Here is an 18634-nt window from a genome sequence, read left to right on the forward strand (position 1 = left end):
GGGGGGGTAGAAGGGGGCGGGCGGGGGCCTCGGGGGCCTCAGAAGGGAGCCCACCCCTAGGAAGGCCTGTGTGTCCCCTGATCAGAGGGGTCCAGCTTCCCGCATCAGCAACACTGTCCTCCACACCCACGATGGGGTGGGAGCTCTCGTGACGGCTCACGTTAGAGCTTTAAAAGCTGTCCTCACACGTGGTCACTGACCAGACTTCTTCCTCGTCCTCGCTGGGTTCTGGAAGGAGCCACAGGGCCAGGGCCAGGCGGTGCCTTGTTTGTCCGCCAGCTCCGGCCGGGACTCCCCTCCCACTTCGTCCGGGACAGCTGTGCGCTGCCTGGGGCCTGAGGCAGGTGTGGGCAGGAGCTGCTGGCGGGAGGGGCCGGCTCTTTGCAGACCTCGGATGGTGCTCCCCCGACGGACGGACTTCACAGCTTTAGATCCGTGACCGGCAAGACGACGGGACCCGGGCCTTGTCCGCTCGAGGGAGAGGTTTCAGCCAGGAGACAGGTGTGCCCGGCGGCCGGGAGTGCTCTGGCCGCGGCGAGCACATCGGGTGGCCGGTGCTTCCTGCGAAGGCAGGTGCCCCAGGTGTGCTGTCTGTTAAAGCCGGGACAGCGAGGCAGGAGGGCCTAGGCCAGGGGTGGGCAACCTTTTTGTGAGTGCGTGCCAAACCGGCAAAATCTCTGACTCAAAATTCTTCTGCGTGCCAACCCTAATTTTTTGAGAACATGTTACGCCTACTTGATCTCTTAAGGTGTACGTATATGAAGAACCTTGAAGAAATAATAAAATTCATTCGAGCGACAAAAACACAGTATATGATGATGAAAAATACATTTATTTTTAATGTATACATGCACACTGATAGTCCGACAGAAAACTTTATGACTCCGTTTGATCTTATCAGTGGGACTTTTGCTGCCGCATCACTGATGACAGAGATTTTACATCAGGTTTCTATTCCGTGACCTTCAGAGATACGCACGAGCTACTACTTTCATCCTTCAGGCTACTCCTATTACGAGACTTAACAAAATTCATCACTGAGAACAAAGATTCACAAGCGTGTGTGGATGAAACCAAAACACTGGTTGGATCTAGGAAGTCAGGGAGAGTTAGGGCAGAGGCATAGAAATTGCTCTTCCCCTCTCTCATCCATCCATGTATATGGTCTTTAAGATAACTTGTTATGTAAAATTATTTATTTATCTAAGATGCACCTACACTGAATTTATCTGAAAAATAAAAAAGTCGATATTAAGAAAAAGATTGTAAATGGAAGATTATAAGAGAGGGTTTCGTCTGCCAGCAAAAGTTACTGGTGTGCCATGTTTGGCACGCGTGCCAGGGGTTGCCCACCCCAGGCCTAGGAGAAGCCACAGGAGAGTCCTGGCCAGGCTGCTGGCTCACTGGGAAGTCGAGAACAGAGGGCCTGGGGGACAGGCTCAGGGGTCAGCCAGGAGCTGCTGCTGCCCACGGCTCCCCTGGTGGCCAGTCTCCTGGGGCCCCTTAGAGGTTAGGAGATGCCTGCCTGCGGGGGAGGGGGGGAGGGAATGGCACCGAGTGCTCCCTGGAGGGAGTGTGGGCCGGTCCTCTGCCCTGAGGGCTTTAAAGGCTGAGAGTTTGGGGGGGTCTTAGGGGAGGAGCTCAGCAGAGTGTCCATCAGCTCCCAGGGGTCCTGGTCTCCCCGGAGTGGCCGGTGCTGAGTGGAGGGCAGGGCCGTTAGTCAGTGCAGCTGGTCCCGAGGCAGCCGTGGCATTGCTGGTCTGGTGCTGCTGCTTTCCCGGGCCTGGAGCTGGGACACCACTGAGGCCCAGATATTGCCTCCAGGGAGGAGAGGCCAGGGGTCCAATCGCACGGCCAGCGCAATCCTGGGGTGGGGGGAAGGTTACCCTGGGCGAGGCCCTTGCTTTCCCAGCTCGGTCCCTGGCTGGGCATTGGGCTCTCTGCCTGGAGACCCTGGTACCAGGCCCATCGCCCCTGCTCTGCTCATGTCCGTCCAACTGCCCTAGACAGAGACGCGGACGCACCTGTCTCCACTCCCTCCTTCCCTTCCTCTCTCCTCCCTCTCCCTCCCTTCCTTTCCTCCCGTCCTCCTTCCTTCTGGATTTAGCTGAAGGAGAACAGGGGTGAGACACGGCTATTTTAAAAAAATATATTTTATTGATTTTTTTACAGGGAGGAAGGGAGAGGGGTAGAGAGTCAGAAACATAGACTAGCTGCCTCCTGCACACCTCCTACTGGGGATGTGCCCGCAACCCAGGTACATGCCCTTGACTGGAACCGAACCTGGGACCCCTCAGTCCACAGGCCGACACTCTATCCACTGGGCCACACCGTTAGGGCGACCTGGCTATTTAGTTCCGACACTGGGCTCCCGCCTGGGGTGGCTCAGCCTTGGACCTGAAGGCACAGCCCGGCTTCCTATGAGCAATCGACGCCTTTGCTCTTTCCCGGAGCTGAGGAGCGATGCTCATGGTGACCCTGTGGTCCGTGTCCCGTCAGGACGTGGGTGTGTGCCCACCCCGGGGTTAACACCCCGATGACTTCAGACTCGGGGTGACTTTCCCAGAAATCACGCCCAGGGGGGCGCCCGAGCCCCCAGTTTCCTTTTCCCGGGGTTGCTGGTGCGTCAGGGCACTCCCGCCGGGGCCCCGCTTCTGGGTCAGGTGAGCAGTGGTGGTGCGGCCTCAGAGGGAATCGAATGCTCACGGCCACAGTCACCGAAAACCTCGAAGGAAACTGGAGGGTCTGTTTCTTTCCGTGTGAATGTGGTTGCTCTGCCCCCATCATGTGGACGGTGAGCATATCCTTCCCGGGGTGTGCAACCACCTCCATGATTAATTCTAGAACATTCTCATCATTTCCCAAGGCAGCCCTGTCACTCCGTGACCTCCCTGCCCCACTCCCCTGCCCTGGACAGCCACTCACCCACTCTGTCTCCATCGAGGCGTCTATTCTGAGCATTTCCTTACGTGGAATTGCATAGCGTGTGGTCTTCTCTCCCCGGCTCCTCCCATTTAGCACAGGTGTTTGAGGTTCATGTAGCATGGGTCAGTACTTCAGTCCTTTTTTTGTTTTTTAAATATATATTTTATTGATTTTTACAGAGAGGCAGGAGAGGGATAGAGAGTTAGAAACATCGATGAGAGAGAAACATCGACCAGCTGCCTCCTGCACACCTCCTACTGGGGATGTGCCCGCAACCAAGGTACATGCCCTTGACCAGAATCGAACCTGGGACCATTCAGTCCGCAGGCCGACGTTCTATCCACTGAGCCAAGCTCATTAGGCCCCCCCGCTTTTTTAAAAGATTTTTATTGATTTCAGAGAGAAAGGGAGAGGGAGAGAAAGACAGAAACATCACTGATGAGAAAGGATCATTGATTGGCTGCCTCCTGCACACCCCCTACTGGGGATGGAGCCCACAAACCAGGCATGTGCCCTGACCAGGAATAGAACTGTGACCTCCTGGTTCCTAGGTTGACGCTCAACCGCTGAGCCGCGCCGGCCGGGCACGCTAGTCCTTTTTAATGTGAAATATTTCATCATCTGAATGTACCACCGCACTTATTTAGCCATTCATCAGGGGATGAACATTTGGGCTGTTTCTACTTCCTACCTGTTATAGATATGCAGCTGTAACATTTATGTGCACGCTTTTTGGCCCTGGCTGGTTTGGCTCAGTGGATAGAGTGTCGGCCTGCGGAGGGAAGGGTCCCAGGTTCAATTCCGGTCAAGGGCACATGCGTGGGTTTTGGGCTCGATCCCCAGCCGATCAGTGAGTCTCTCTCATCATTGATGTTTCTATCTCTCTCTCCCTCTCCCTTCCTCTCTGGAATCAATTAAAAAATATATATTTAAAATAAAAATAAAAAAATAAAGGAGCGCCCACGTGTTTTGGGTGGAAATGTGTTTTCAGTTTTTTGGCGTATAACCGAGGAGTGGGATCACTGGGTCCCAGGGGAGTCTGTGTCTGACGTCGTGAGGAACTTGTAACAGTTTTCCCAAGTGGCCGCCCTGCACCACACTCCCCTCGTTGCCAGTATTGTTACTGGTCATTATTTTTAAGTCACTGGTATACTGGTGGTGGGACGTAGACTCTTGTGGTGGTTTTGAATTGCATTACTTTCTTTCTTTTTTTTTTTTTAAATATATCTTTGTTGATTTCAGAGAGGAAGGGAGAGAGAAAGAGAGATAGAAAGATCAATGATGAGAGAGAATCATTGATTGGCTGACTCCTGCACGTCCCCTAATGGGGATCGAGCCCGCAACCCAGGCATGTGCCCTTGACCGGAATCGAACCTGGGACCCTTCAGTCCATAGGCGTCAGACGCTCTATCCACTGAGCCAAACCAGCCAGGGCTTGAATTGCATTACTTTCTTTTCTTTTTTCCAGTAAAGCCGGGGAGACCCGCCAGACACATTCAAAGAGCCGTGAGCACTGAGCTGCATTCCTCCATGACTGGGGATGTGCTTCCTTTCACGCATTTACTAGACGTTCACTTCTCTTCTTTGGAGAAATGCCTCTCAAGCATGTTGCCTGCTTTTAGTTGGCTTGTCTCTCTGTTGTCGAGGGGGTGCTCCTTGTGTGTTTGGGTCCGAGCCCCTCGTCAGACATGTCATTTGCAAATAGTTCGCCAGGTCTGTGTCTTTTCTTTTTCCTGGGTTGCCATCGGGAGTGGCCGCCTCTCCCTCCCGTCCTCTGTCCACCTGACCGACGGAGGGAGGTGCTCCTTCAGGAAAGTCTGCTTCTACCGACTTTTACACCAGAGGGCGAGCGAGGGAAGGAGCGGGAGGGAAGGAGCGGGAGGCTGATGCAGCGAGGCCCCTGCTAAGGCCTCTCACCTGCACAGGCTGGTCCATCGATGTCCCACGGGGGTGGGGGGGGCAGCCGGGCCCCAGAACCGCAGCATCTGTGTGTCATTCACACTGACAGTGACTCATCACTTCCCTCCTCGCAGCAGCTGGTGGCCTCCCCACAGCGTCCTTTCTGAGGCCTGCGGGCGAGAGAGGGGCTCCGACTGGAGCGCTTTCCGAGGTCCTTCCCGGCAGGACAGACGCCCTTGGAGACACTGGGCCCTGCAGACTCCGCCCTGTGGGGCTCCCGTTTAAAGGTGCTGGTTTCAGTTTAGGGGGAGGACAGCTTTTTAGAAACATTGAAATATAATTCCTCCCTTTCCATAGCATTCACCACTTGAACATGCACAGGGCAGCGTGTTTAGTGTACAGTGGGGCCTTGACTTACGAGTGTCCCGACTAACGAGTTTTTCAAGATACGAGCTGTCTCTCGGCCGATTTTTTGCGTTGAGTTGCGAGCTAAAATTCGGGTTACGAGCCAGCTTCAGACACCCCACCGCTAGTTGGCGCAGGAACGTCACAGTGAACGCCACAACATCAGCCCAGCATCACGTGTCTCACTCGTTCACTTTAAGATTTGACATACGAGTAATTTGAGTTACGAGCTCCGTCACAGAACGAGTTAAACTCGTAAGGCAAGGCCCCACTGTATTCACAGGTGGTACACCCACAACCGCTACCTAAGTCTTGAAGCTTTCCCTCCCTCCAAAACAGAACCCCCTGCCCCGCGCCTCCGCCCGGCCACCACTCCTGTGCTTTCTGTCCTGGGTTTGCCCATCTGGACGTTCCCGTGGACGTTGGTCTGGCTGCCTTCACTCCCCACAGCATGTTCACAGCCGGCCGGGCCCACGGCTCGGGACAGCCTCGCTCCGTGTCGCGCTGCTCTTCATGGCCGAGTGCCCTTGCGCCGCCTGGCGTTTCGTGTCCTCCTTACATATCCACCCGTCGGAGGCATCCGGTTGTTTCTACGTCTCTGTTGCTGTAAACGGCGCTGCTGTAACATGGGTGCGCACGTTTGGTGAGGACATGTGTTTCCGTTTGTCGGAGCGGCACTGCTGGGTCCGTGAACACCAGGTCTGGTGTCTTCCACAGCCTGTGCCATCTCCCGTTCCCACCCGCCGCGAGTGAGGCTCATGCTATTGCCTGTTTTTGATGAGAGCCGTCCTAGGGGTGAAGATCAGCCCTGAACTTCAAGATCTGGGAGGGCCTCTTTTCAGACCCGTTTTATATTTAATGTGACACCCATTTCACAGATGTGAGTGTGGAGGCGTGGGCTGACTCCCTGCCCCAGGCCTGGCACGCTCAGGGACGGAGCTGGCGTCTGCCTGGCAGCCCAGCGCCTCCCACAGGCTGCGGGGCCTGGGTCCTCCCAGCCGGGAACCTGAACTGGGACGGGCCCGAGGCCGACTCTTAGTGTGGATTGTGACGCCGGTGGGGGTGTGTGAACGATTGCTCACCCGCGGCATCGCCTGCTGAGCCCCGTGGGCAGCCTTGTGGGGAGTCTACGGCCCTGGCCGACGTCACGTCCTCACACCTGTGGCTTCTGGTCTCCACGGGACTCAGCTTGGTGAGGGCTGTGGTCGTGTCCTGGCATTGACGGTGCTGGTGTAATGCCTGGCACAGGGGGGGGCCCTCGGGAAACGTTTGGGGAGTTAAAATGGGGGCGTCAGTCAGGATTGTTAGAGAACGAGTTTATCATAAATCAGCAGTTTGGAGAAACAGCATAACGCAAAGATGAGCTATAGGTGGGCGGAGCTGCGGGTGGGAGGCGGTAAACAGGCCATCTTCTTATCCCTCACCCCAGTGGTTGGCAAACCGCGGCTCTCGAGCCACATGCGGCTCTTTGGCCCCTTGAGTGTGGCTCTTCCACAAAATACCACGTGCGGGCGCACACGTACAGTGCGATTGAAACTTCGTGGCCCGTGCGCAGAAGTCGGTTTTCGGCCTGGGCGAGTCTATTTTGAAGAAGTGGCGTTAGAAGAAGTGGGGGTACGTTCGCTGAGGTCGACCCCTCAGATTGAGGACGTTTTTAGCAAAGGCCAGCTTAGGAGTCCCCTAATGAAGTTAATAACAATGTACCTACCTATATAGTTTCAGTTTAAAAAATTTGGCTCTCAAAAGAAATTTTAATCGTTGTACTGTTGACATTTGGCTCTGTTGACTGATGAGTTTGCCGACCACTGCCCCAGGCCATCTATTAAGACTAACAGACTCATAAGCGAACTTCTTGCGGCTGTAAACTGACCGGCCGAGGCCAGGCACACATCAGGTCCGGGCTGGTCAGAGGCTCTCGGTGCACGGAGCCTTCGCCCACTGACAGTCACTAAAGGGAGCCGCACTCTGAGCCACCCCTGCCCTCAAGTTCCACCCTCCCCAGTGTGGTCAGCGCACCCTGGATGCTCCGCACTGTCCTTACAACGTAGAGTTTTGTGGAAACGAAACTGTAAGACGGTGCAGGAGAAGCGACAATCCCCTCCACCTCTCCCTTCGCCCCCACGTTGGGTGGAATGTCAGGCTCCGGGTGTGAAAGGCCACGGGGAGGCGCCATTGGAGGGTAAAGAACATCTAACTTCCTGAGATTGGCCTCCTTTGGAAGACGGACAGGAAGGGTCAGTCCTCAAGCCCCACGCAGAGCGAGGTCGCGGCACGGGGGGGCCTTTGCTCAGGGGCAGCTCTGGCCATCGACGGAGGACCCGGTGCTGCAGCGTCGGCTCGTCACGGAGGCGTGGAAGGCGGGGGGCCATTTCTGCACCGGCTCCCTGTGCTCTGACAGGTGGGTGCGGTGCGGGGTTAGGGCTTGAAGTGCTGCTTCACCACTTGACCACGGCGGCTCTCCCATGGTCTGCGCCCTCCGGCTCCGGAGTTTTCTGTAAGGAGCGTGGATGCTTCTGACGGTGCCACACTCCCCACAGGAAGTGCTGCCTCTGGAAGCGCCAGCACATACGGGGCTCCCAGAATCCCCCGGGACAGACAGGCACGTTTTCAACAGGGCCGCTTCCCCGAAGCGTTTGCTCTTTTTACTCATTCATTCATTTACATAAATAAATCTTTATTGATTTCAGACAGGAAGGGAGAGGGAAAGAGAGACAGAAACATCAGTGATGAGAGAGAATCATGGATCAGCTGCTTCCTGCATGCCCCCCACTGGGGATCGAGCCTGCAACCCGGGCATGTGCCCTTGGCTGGAATTGAACCCAGGATCCTTCAGTCTGAAGGTCGGGGCTCTATCCACCGAGCCACACCGGCCAGGGCTTATTCCTTCACGTATGTGCTCCCACACTCTTTCTTTCTTTCCTTATTGAAAGGCTAACTGGTTTCTCTCTGATTCATCAGCTCCCACTTCACATTCTCTCTGACCTTGCAAACCACTTACGCACCAGGAGGCCCAGCCCAGCCCAGCCCTGGTCAGGCCTGTCCTTGTCCCTCTGAGAGGCCAGACGCTCAGGAGCTGGGGGTCAGATGGCCCGGGCCGCAGCCAGGCTCGCCCACCGACAGCCGAGGGGCAGGTAAACAACTCCCCATGCCTCAGTGCCCTCACCCGTCGGATTGATGATAACAGCGCCACGTCCCGGCTACCGGGGGGTCAGTGGGATGGGGGGCAGGGTTAGGGAGAGGCCATTGTGGGGAAGGCGGGGGGCCATCCGAAGGTGGCGGTTAAAGGGTGCCCTGCGTGTGATCCTGAGGATGAGGGGCCCTCCCTGAGCAGAGGTCCCCCGGGACCGAGCGCACCGACACCAGGGGCACCGCGGGCCTCGCAGGCCGTGTCCGGAGGAAGTAATAACAGCTTCCGCCCCTCCTCCTCCTCCAGCTCACTGTGTCCGAGGGCCAAGCACGGTTCCTTCGGCACGGACGCACTTCACAGGAAGATCGTCACCGCTCCTCCCGCCGCGCACAGCACGCTGCGGTGATGGCCAGGAGTTTGGGCTGTGGAGTTCAGAGTCACTCCCACCCTGCTCCTCCCATCACCGGAGGCTGAGGGGGGCCCAGCTGACTCCCAGGGCGCAGTGAGCGGCCGTCAGCACCCCGTTCTCTCTGATGGGGCCATGTAGGGTCTGTGGGACCACGGCCCGTCCTTTCCTCCTATGAGCTCCTCGCGGGATTCGGGAAAAACTGAAAACGCAACCGAGTGACCTCTCACCTTACCAGCCGCTCTGGGCAATGGACGGCTCCGCGGGGAAGGCGGGCGCCCTGTCAGGGAGGGAGGCAGCGGTCAGAGGCTCCTGTCACTGTGGCCCCTCAACACTGCACGGCCGATGCTGCCCCCCCCATGATCGAGCCACAACCCAGGCATGTGCCTGAGGGTGCCGGGTGCCTGGGGGTGCCGGGTGCCTGGGGGTGCTGGGTGCCTGGAGGTGCCTGGTGCCTGGGGGTGCCGGGTGCCTGGGGGTGCCTGGTGCCTGGGGGTGCCGGGTGCCTGGGGGTGCCTGGTGCCTGGGGGTGCCGGGTGCCTGGGGGTGCCTGGTGCCTGGGGGTGCCTGGTGCCTGGGGGTGCCGGGTGCCTGGGGGTGCCTGGTGCCTGGGGGTGCCGAGTGCCTGGGGGTGCTGGGTGCCTGGGGGTGCCTGGTGCCTGGGGGTGCTGGGTGCCTGGGGGTGCCTGGTGCCTGGGGGTGCTGGGTGCCTGGGGGAGCCGGGTGCCTGAGGAGTAGAGTCGAGGAGCAGAGGGGATTCAGACTTGGGAAAGCTGTTTCCTAAGGAGACGAAGAACCCCGAGATTTCAGTGTGGGGGGGGCAGGTGGAGGTTCAGCTCCGGCAGCGGGTTGGGGACCCGAGGGGACGAGGTGGCCACAGGCAGTGCTGGCACGTGGGCCGCTCATTAGGTCTAAACGCCTCTGCGTCCAGACTCGACGCTCACCTGGGCCGCTCCCCGGAAAGGTGGCTGTTGCCCAGCGACTTCCTCGAAGCCCCACTTGCTGTTATTCTTGTAATTGTGCAGGTTAAGGTTCTTTCCAGCGTCTCCGGGTCTCCGTGATAAAACTGTAGATTCTCCAGTAACAGCGTCCTGAATTCTTACTCTCGTCCCCGGGAACTGACAGCCCCTGTCCCCTAACCCCAGCTCCCGCCTGTCCCAGGGAGTAGGAGGTGGCAGGCAGTCGAGTCTCTTGTCGAAAAGCTCACAGCAACCGAGGAAGATGGGAGACGTACCCAGCCTCACGGAGTCGGAGCAGAGGGGAGACGCGGCTCTCCTGACCCCACTCCTGCCGTTCCCGTCCGACGACAGGCTGGCCCGGCACCATCGGCCTTAAAAACCTCGCCTGTTCCCAGGTGGGGTTGTTTTTGGAAGGATAGTTTAGTACAGTGGTTCTCAACCTTGGCTGCACATTAGAATCATTCCCAGGTGATTCTAATGTGCAGCCAAGGTTGAGAACCACTGGTTTAGTAAGTCATATTCAAATCAAAGGAAAACATCGACCACTGTAGTCACTGCAATAGAGAGCGTCTGTGTTCGCCAGCATCCGTGACTGAGAGCATCGTGGCTCGCTCCAGACCAGTGACGGCGAACCTTTTGAGCTCGGCGTGTCAGCATTTTGAAAAACCCTAACTTAACTCTGGTGCCGTGTCACATATAGAAATTTTTTGATCTTTGCAACCATAGTAAAACAAAGACTTATATTTTTGATATTTATTTTATATATTTAAATGCCACTTAACAAAGAAAAATCAACCAAAAGAATGAGTTCGCGTGTCACCTCTGACACGCGTGCCATAGGTTCGCCATCACTGCTCCAGATCCTGGCCCCGAGGGCGGGGGCTGCTGTTACCCCCACACGGAGACAGGCACGTGGGATAGTGGCACTGACTTTCAGGTCACCGTTAGGAAAAGCATTCGTCAGACCCAATCAGCTCGCCCGAGTTCATGCCCGGCTGAGTGAGGAAGTGGCGTTCCCGCCTGTTCCACGTCGTCCGAGAGCCTTAGGCTTCCATCGGGATTCCCTGTCTCCCACAGCAGCGTCCCCACCTTTTTATGTTTGAAATATCGGTGTCTCGGCTACAGCAGCACAGACGCACGTCTGACGGCGTGGGAGGCGTGCAGACCTCGGATGCCTGCCCGTGGCCTGGAGGCACTCACAGACCCCCTGTGAGAACCCCAGCTCCGGAGGCATCAGGCCTCTGAGACACCATGGCGTGTGGTTAAGAATATGAGCGCCGGGTTCAAATCCTGGCTCTGCTACTTTCTAGCTGTTAACTTCCTTGTCTGGCCTTCGTGCCCTCGTATGTAAAATGGGCTGGTCACACGGATACTGCGGGAGATCAAGTGAGTTGAATATAGACACTTAACTGTAGGTTTTAGTAAAGGCTGGTCTATATCCATTCATCGGGTTATTTTACCCGGATGCTGTTGCTTCCTCACTCACAAACACCTTCTCAAACCGCAACTTTGAAGGTGTATCTGACGCGATGACGGTTCAGCTGTATTTCTGTGACGGGAAGGCCAAGCTGACAGGCAACTACACATCCCCAGGTTAAAGGGCTTGTCCGTTTTTTCGCTTAAAGCAGCAGTTCTCAACCTGTGGGCCATGACCCCTTTGGCGGTCGAATGACCCTTTCACGGGGGTCGCCTAAGACCATCCTGCATATCAGATATTTGTATTACGATTCATAACAGGAGCAACATTACAGTTATGAAGTAGCAACGAAAATAATTGTATGGTTGGGTCACAACATGAGGAACTGTATTTAAAGGGCCAGAAGGTTGAGAACCACTGGCTTAAAGGTTTTCCCCGTAGACCTGCCTGCCTGTACCAGAGCCACCGTGTAGTGAACGCCTCCCTGTGTTTTGCTTAGACACTCGGGTACATTTTCTTTTTTGTTGTTGTTGTTGTTGTTTGTTTTTTAAAAAATATATTTTATTGATTTCTCACAGAGAGGAAGGGAGAGAGACAGAGAGTCAGAAACATCGATGAGAGAGAACCATCGATCAGCTGCCTCCTGCACACTCCCACTGGGGATGTGCCCGCAACCCAGGTACATGCCCTTGACCGGAATCGAACCCGGGACCCCTCAGTCCGCAGGTCGACGCTCTATCCACTGAGCCAAACCGGTTTCGGCCATTTTCATTGTGAAAAGTCAACGTAGCTTTTTGCAGCAGAGACGGAGGTAACAGGGAAGCCTGTTGGAATGAAGTTGGGTGTCCTTCTCCTTCGTCACGGTGTTAACGGATGAGCACCCGGCTCCCTCGTGAGCAAACCTGGAAAGCTCTGGGCGTGAGGCTCCCCCCCCCCCACCCCCCCCCCCCAGGCACGGGAGGAAGGCAGGGCCGCGAGGGGGAAGGCAGCGGGGCTTCCTGGCGCCGCGCGTTAGTGATAGAAGCTGGCCCTGGAGGATGTGGGTCTCTCTCCGAGGCAGAGGCTTTGTTACAGGAAAACGTCGTCTGAGCGACGTGTGGTCACTGGTTTCGCTGCTGAGGTCACTTCCCTTGGGGTCGGCCACTCCTCCCTCTGAGGTGAATGGGGGGCGTGGAGCCCGTGATAAAGCGAGAAATTAAATAGGAAGCCCTCTTCCTTGGACAGCTTTCTCGCTTTTATTTATTTATTTTTTTAATATTTGAAATCAGACATGCTTGAATATATTTTCGCTATTTTACAATTTAACTTAAACCTGGAATCCTTACCGTTTATACAAACTTAGTTCTTCAAATAGGCATTTGCTATTTTACATAAAAAAGATTCACAAAGTTCAGGTGGGCTCCGACGGGCACCGCGAGGGGAGGGGCAGTGACCGTAGGCGGCCAACGCCCTGTCCCGCAGCCCCCAGCCCCACCCCCGGCTCATTCCCCTGAGGTTTGGAAGCTTTTTTCCATATAATTTCTCCTGAAACGGATGTCTAAGGGCTGGAGACCCTTAGGACGGGTGTGCTCACAGCAGAGAGGGCGGACGTAGGCGGCTCTGCCCTCGGAACCTGAGGAGGGGGGCCCCACGTTGTCCTTGTTGGCTTTGGGGCGGGGGCTCAGCGGGAGCACAGGCCTCTCAGCTTCCCCCCGCCCCAGGCCTTCTCACTTAAGTCCCGTTTATGTGAAACAGCTGAGACCTTACCATCCAACAGAACCGTTTGGAAACGTCATCTCTAAACGCATCCAGTGATGAAGGGGGTACCTGACGTGGCCATGGCCGAGGCTCCGAGGGAGCACACGTGTGCACACACACACACACACACACACACACGCGCCATCAGCAATGGAAGTGCAGCTGCGAGCACTCGCGCTCGGCTGCCTGGCGGATCCCTATGAGTTGAAACCAGAAGGAGCCCCCTTTCATTGCAGATTCTATCGTGTTGGCGGCATTTCCAGCGCGACTGGCTTTCTGGAAGGCAGAGCAGAGGGCTGGCTGTTACACGCTGCATGACCTTGGACCCAGCAAGTCAGGCCTGTGGTTTCTGAAAAGCCGAGGAGATGCATAAACGTTTCGCTTTAAGGAGTTCCATTGCGTTCTTGTTCATAACGAGAAACAGCTGAGAAGGATGGAAATGCCCCAAACAAGGACCTAGGCCTTTCCCATCGCGGCTGGAGCAACCGCCACGCTCGGCGGCCTAAACAGCGCAGTTTCATCCCACAGCTTGGGGGCCGGAAGCCCGATGCGGGCCCCTCGGTGAGGGCCAGGGAAGAGCGGTGGGAGCACACGGAGACCTGCGCCCCTCGCCCCGCGGTCACGGAGGTGAGTGGACCTGGGAGCCAGTGGGGTTGGAGCAGGAGCGGCCGGGATTCTGTCCTGCACACGGGCAACAGGGTGAAGGCCGGGAGGGGCGGGCAGGGAAGGGAGAGGTCAGTGGGGGAGGAAGGGGCATATGTATACTTTCGACAACCAGGACTAAAACTACAGAAGTGAAGGGGTCACGCTGCACCCTGTGGAGGCTGGATGGACGAGGGTGAGGAGGGCGCTCGTGGAAGGTGGGCTGGGGGGTTGGGGCGGGGGCTGCTCAGTGTGAGCAGGTTCGGGCCCACAGGGTGTATCCTGAGGAGGGCGCTTACTGGGGGCGATGGGCAGGAAGTCATGTTTGGGGGTGAGGCGGGCTGCCTCCTGCCGTGGGGCCGGGAGAGGCTGCAGGCGGTGGCCCCCCGTGTCCGGGCTCCCAGGGGCACGGATGCTCTGACCAGGAAGCAGCTGTGCGTGTCTGGTCTGCAGGGACGGGCTGTGCGGTGGGACAGGACGGATCAGGGGCTTAAACCACTTTACCCGGCGACCATGCGTTTCCGCAACAGACGGGGCCAGGGGGGAGGGGGCCTAGAGGTGGGCGTGGCTGGGGCTCCTGGCTTCCTCCTGCGAGGAAGAGGAAGGACATGTGGAAGGGTGGGGAGGGGGCGGCTGCACCCTCTGGCCCTTTGATCTTTAGGGTTTGGCCATGGGAAGAGGCTTTTCCGGGGTTCCCACCACGGCTCTGGCTGTGATGTGGCCCGTAGGTGTGGGCCGGGCCAGGGCTCCTCTGCGGTGGTTTCCAGGTAACGAAGGGCCAGAGCATCCTGTCGGCAGCCCCGCTGCGCTCTGGGCCCAGGCCGCCCACCAGGCCGCTCCCAGCCGCTGGGCTGCTTTGACCACTGGCACCGCCCGCCCCCTCGGCTCATTTCTGTTTTCTTAACCACATCAGTGAGACCAGGCCTACGGTTGAAAATGTGCAACCGAATGGTTTTGGATACATCACTGGTGTTCATTTTCCAACATAGTGGGGAAATAAATGTCACGTAAAATCTGCCTTGTGGACCATGTTCCGTGTGCAACTCAGTGGCATCGGGCACATTCACGGTGTCATGCGACCATCGCCACCATCCAGCCCAGTGACCTCGCGGCCGCGTGCTGTCTGTGAACGCGCCTGTCCTGGGTGTTTCACGAGGTGGAACCACACAATCGCCTGTCCCTCGTCCGGCTGCTCTTACTTGCCTGTGTCTGCAGGGCTGGTCCGGGCACCACGTCCTTCCTGCCGCTGCGGACAGCTCCTGGGACGGCCCGCATCCGCTCGCCCATCCCGTGACGGACGTGCACGCTGCCTCCCGCGGCTGCTGTGACGGCCGCAGTGGGCACGGCCTGCGAGAGCCCGTCCGGCCCTGCTCTCGGTTCCATCCTTGGGAGACATTTCCGGGCCTTGGGTGAGCGTAGGTTCCGTTTAGGAGGAACCTCTGCGTCCGACAACGCTAGCGGCGACCTGGTGGCCACTGTTTCTGTGGTTCCTGGGGCGTCAGGACAGGAGTCGGCGCAGAGCCCTGGCTGCAGGCCTCTGGTGTCTGCTCAGGCGTCTGAGGTGGGAAAGAGTGTTAATTCTTTACAACAAAAAATGTAGGTGATCTGCAACATCGTGATTTTTCTTCGACTCCTCAGAGTTGAAGGGGCAGGTCGGCCAAGTAGGCTGGGCTCTCAGGGTGCCGGGGAGAGACGGGCCCGCTCACCTGGCAGAGCTGGCGGGAGGGGTGCTGCAGGGGCCAGGTGAATTCCAAACAACACGCGGCTGAGGGCGGAGTGTGGGCAACAAGAGAAGACAGAGCTCCCGGCAGCTCCAGACAAAGGCGAGGCCACATGAGGCCTCAGCGTGAGAGAGTGAGAGAGAGTGTGAGAGAGAGAGAGAGCTCGGGGCGAGGCAGGAGGTGGAGGGAGCCCTCATTGAGGCAGATCACAGTCCGCGTCAGGTGCAGCCCAAGGGGAAGCTAGGGTCTTCCAGACGGATGGAGATAAGGAGGGTTCCAGAACACGGGGGTCAGCCTTCAGGGTCCCCCCTCCCATCCGCCCTGCAGGCCAGGGACTCCGGCCCCTGGGCAGTGCACCCTTGCCCCTTCCTGGGCCACAGCACACACCGTGGAGAGCGATGTAAGACATTACGCATCTGAACTGGCAGAATCTGATAATTACCTGGAGATGGGGGCTGGGCAATGGATGGTTAGGGGCTCAGAGCGTGTTCACTATGCATCTCGACGCTAAGAAACAGCGTCCTGGTGGCTCTCCTATGTTGTCTGTGTTACCTGTACCTTTGACAGAGGGTGACTTGTCATATGTTCTGGCCGTTTACAGGGAGGGGTATTGGTGAGCGTGGCTAGTCACCCATGTCCCACATCATCCCTGCAAGAGCCTGTGGCTGGTTACATGAGCCACATGGTAAGCAGCCTTCAGGGTTCCCCTCAGTGTGTGTTAGGTGTGGATTCTGTTTGTATTTGGAGTCGGATGTTGCTGGACTGAGTCTGGGAGAGCTGACTGAGTTGCGTGTTGTTGGGCCGGGTCTGGGAGAGCTGACTGAGTTGCGTGTTGTTGGGTCGGGTCTGGGAGAGCTGACTGAGTTGCGTGTTGTTGGGCCGGGTCTGGGAGAGCTGACTGAGTTGCGTGTTGTTGGGTCGGGTCTGGGAGAGCTGACTGAGTTGCGTGTTGCTGGGTCGGGTCTGGGAGAGCTGACTGAGTTGCGTGTTGCTGGGTCGGGTCTGGGAGAGCTGACTGAGTTGCGTGTTGTTGGGTCGGGTCTGGGAGAGCTGACTGAGTTGCGTGTTGTTGGGTCGGGTCTGGGAGAGCTGACTGAGTTGCGTGTTGTTGGGTCGGGTCTGGGAGAGCTGACTGAGTTGCGTGTTGTTGGGCTGAGTCTGGGAGAGCTGACTGAGTTGCGTGTTGTTGGGCTGAGTCTGGGAGAGCTGACTGAGTTGTGTGTTGTTGGGTCGGGTCTGGGAGTTCTGAGTGAGGTGTGTGTTGTTGGGTTGAGTCTGGGAGAGCTGACTGAGTTGCGTGTTGTTGGGCTGAGTCTGGGAGAGCTGACTGAGTTGTGTGTTGTTGGGTCGGGTCTGGGAGAGCTGACTGAGTTGCGTGTTGTTGGGTCGGGTCTGGGAGAGCTGACTGAGTTGCGTGTTGTTGGGCTGAGTCTGGGAGAGCTGACTGAGTTGCGTGTTGTTGGGCTGAGTCTGGGAGAGCTGACTGAGTTGTGTGTTGTTGGGTCGGGTCTGGGAGTTCTGAGTGAGTTGTGTGTTGTTGGGTTGAGTCTGGGAGAGCTGACTGAGTTGCGTGTTGTTGGGCCGAGTCTGGGAGAGCTGACAGTTCGGCTTGGGTGACCTGGAGGAACGGACAGGGGCTCTGACTGAGCGCGTTCATAGAGAGCGATGCAGACCCCGCCGTGGCCGTGGCCATGAGCCGAGCCACTTGAAAGGCAGCGTCGGGCTGGAGGGCGGCTCCGGCTCTGCGTTCAACACCACATCTGACTGAGGGGATGCGCAGCAGCTGGAAACCACATCTGAGGCTGTGGGAGCAGAGCTCAGGGCCGGGGCTCCTGCGGGCGCAGCGGTGGGGTACGGTGCTCGCTTTATCCACCGACCGCGTCATGGCAGGCCGTTGCCGCTCAGGAAGGTGTGTGCGGGCCAGTGGAGACCGAGGTCTCTTTATCTGCTTAACTGACACCTGGGAAGGGCGCGGGGTGGGGTCCTGGGTGCCCTGGGCATGGGATGGGTGGGGGTGGGGTGACAGAGTGTATGCTGTGCTGTAAGCTGACTGCATAAAGCACAGGCTCGATTATGATATCTTAGTTACAACAAAGCATTCCAGCTCAGCTGGGAAACCCAGGGCAAGGCCCTGGTGCTAAGTCGCGGAGAGACGGCCCCGGGCGGGTCCGTGGTGAGGAGGAAAGACAAGCAGCGTCACAGGGAGTGCAGGAGAGCCGGGCTTCTTACACAGCAGCCGATCGGCACAGAGCCCACCGCTGTGGCTTCTCTTGCAGTTTCCTCAGCCGTCCGCTTTATACCTGGGGAACCGACGACTGACTGAACACAGATGGGGAGTCGTGCACCTGGGAGCCAGATCCAGGCTGCTCCAGAGCCCGTGCGCTGAACCACCGTGCAAGGGTGTCTGTGCAAATGTCCGTGCAAGGGTGTCTGTGCAAGGGTGTCCGCGCAAATGTCCGTGCAAGGGTGTCCATGCAAATGTCCGTGTGTACTCGGCTGCATATCTGGCGCTTTGGCCAGATGGGTCAAGCTGTGCTGTCTGTTCCTAAAACACACAGATAGGAAGGTACTGACATCAGGCCAGGCCTTGAGATATGGTCTCATGGCCCCTTCCCGGCACTCTGTACTCTCTGTTCCTAGAACACATAGATAGGAAGGTAGTCACTGTCATGATGCTGTACTGTGTTGGGAACTAAGATTTTGTAACTTTGTGGTTTTTGCAAATAAAAATGCTGCAACTCTTGCCGTCAGGGCTGCAGTTCAGCCTCTGCTTCGGCGGGGTGCTGTAACTGTAGCCGCTGGCCAGCTTAATAAAGGCTCCTAAATTTAAATTCTGAGTCAGTGGTCTATCTCGCTGAAGTGAACCCATAACACGTGCAAGGATGTCCGTGCAGATGTCTGTGCAAGGGTGACGCCTGTGCCACAGGGAGTCTGGGCGGGAGTGGTGTCTGAAGTTGGCTTCCTGAAATGAGGGAGGCCGTTTGCAGTGGGTGGAGAGCAGCAGGGAATCTGAGTCCAGCCCCCCGCCCTCACCCAGGGGGCTGCCCGCTCCCGTCCATTGTTTTACTTGGCAGCTACAGCTTGTCCCTGAGGTCGGGATCATCAGACACGAGGTACCTGAGCGCCCTCGGAGGCTGGGGACGCCTGTAAATGAACCCGCAGAAGGCTGTCTTGGGCACGTGTATCCTGACCTGCACTTTGGTTGTGTTTTAGTCCTGGCCAAAGTGGGGGACCTCTGAGAAGTGGGAGGGACCCGGGGCCAGGGGATGGGGAGGACCACTTGAGTGACCGGCCGGGCAGCTGCCCGGGGCCTGTGAGGAGCCTGATTTCTGCTCCTGGGGGAGTAGCCCGGGCCAGCATTTGGGGTGCTCTGTACGTGGCTGATCCCTGGGCCTG

Source organism: Myotis yumanensis, unplaced genomic scaffold (assembly GCF_028538775.1).
Source record: "Myotis yumanensis isolate MYYU_CA2020_CCGP unplaced genomic scaffold, mMyoYum1.0.hap1 SCAF_4, whole genome shotgun sequence".
Classification (NCBI taxonomy): domain Eukaryota; kingdom Metazoa; phylum Chordata; class Mammalia; order Chiroptera; family Vespertilionidae; genus Myotis; species Myotis yumanensis.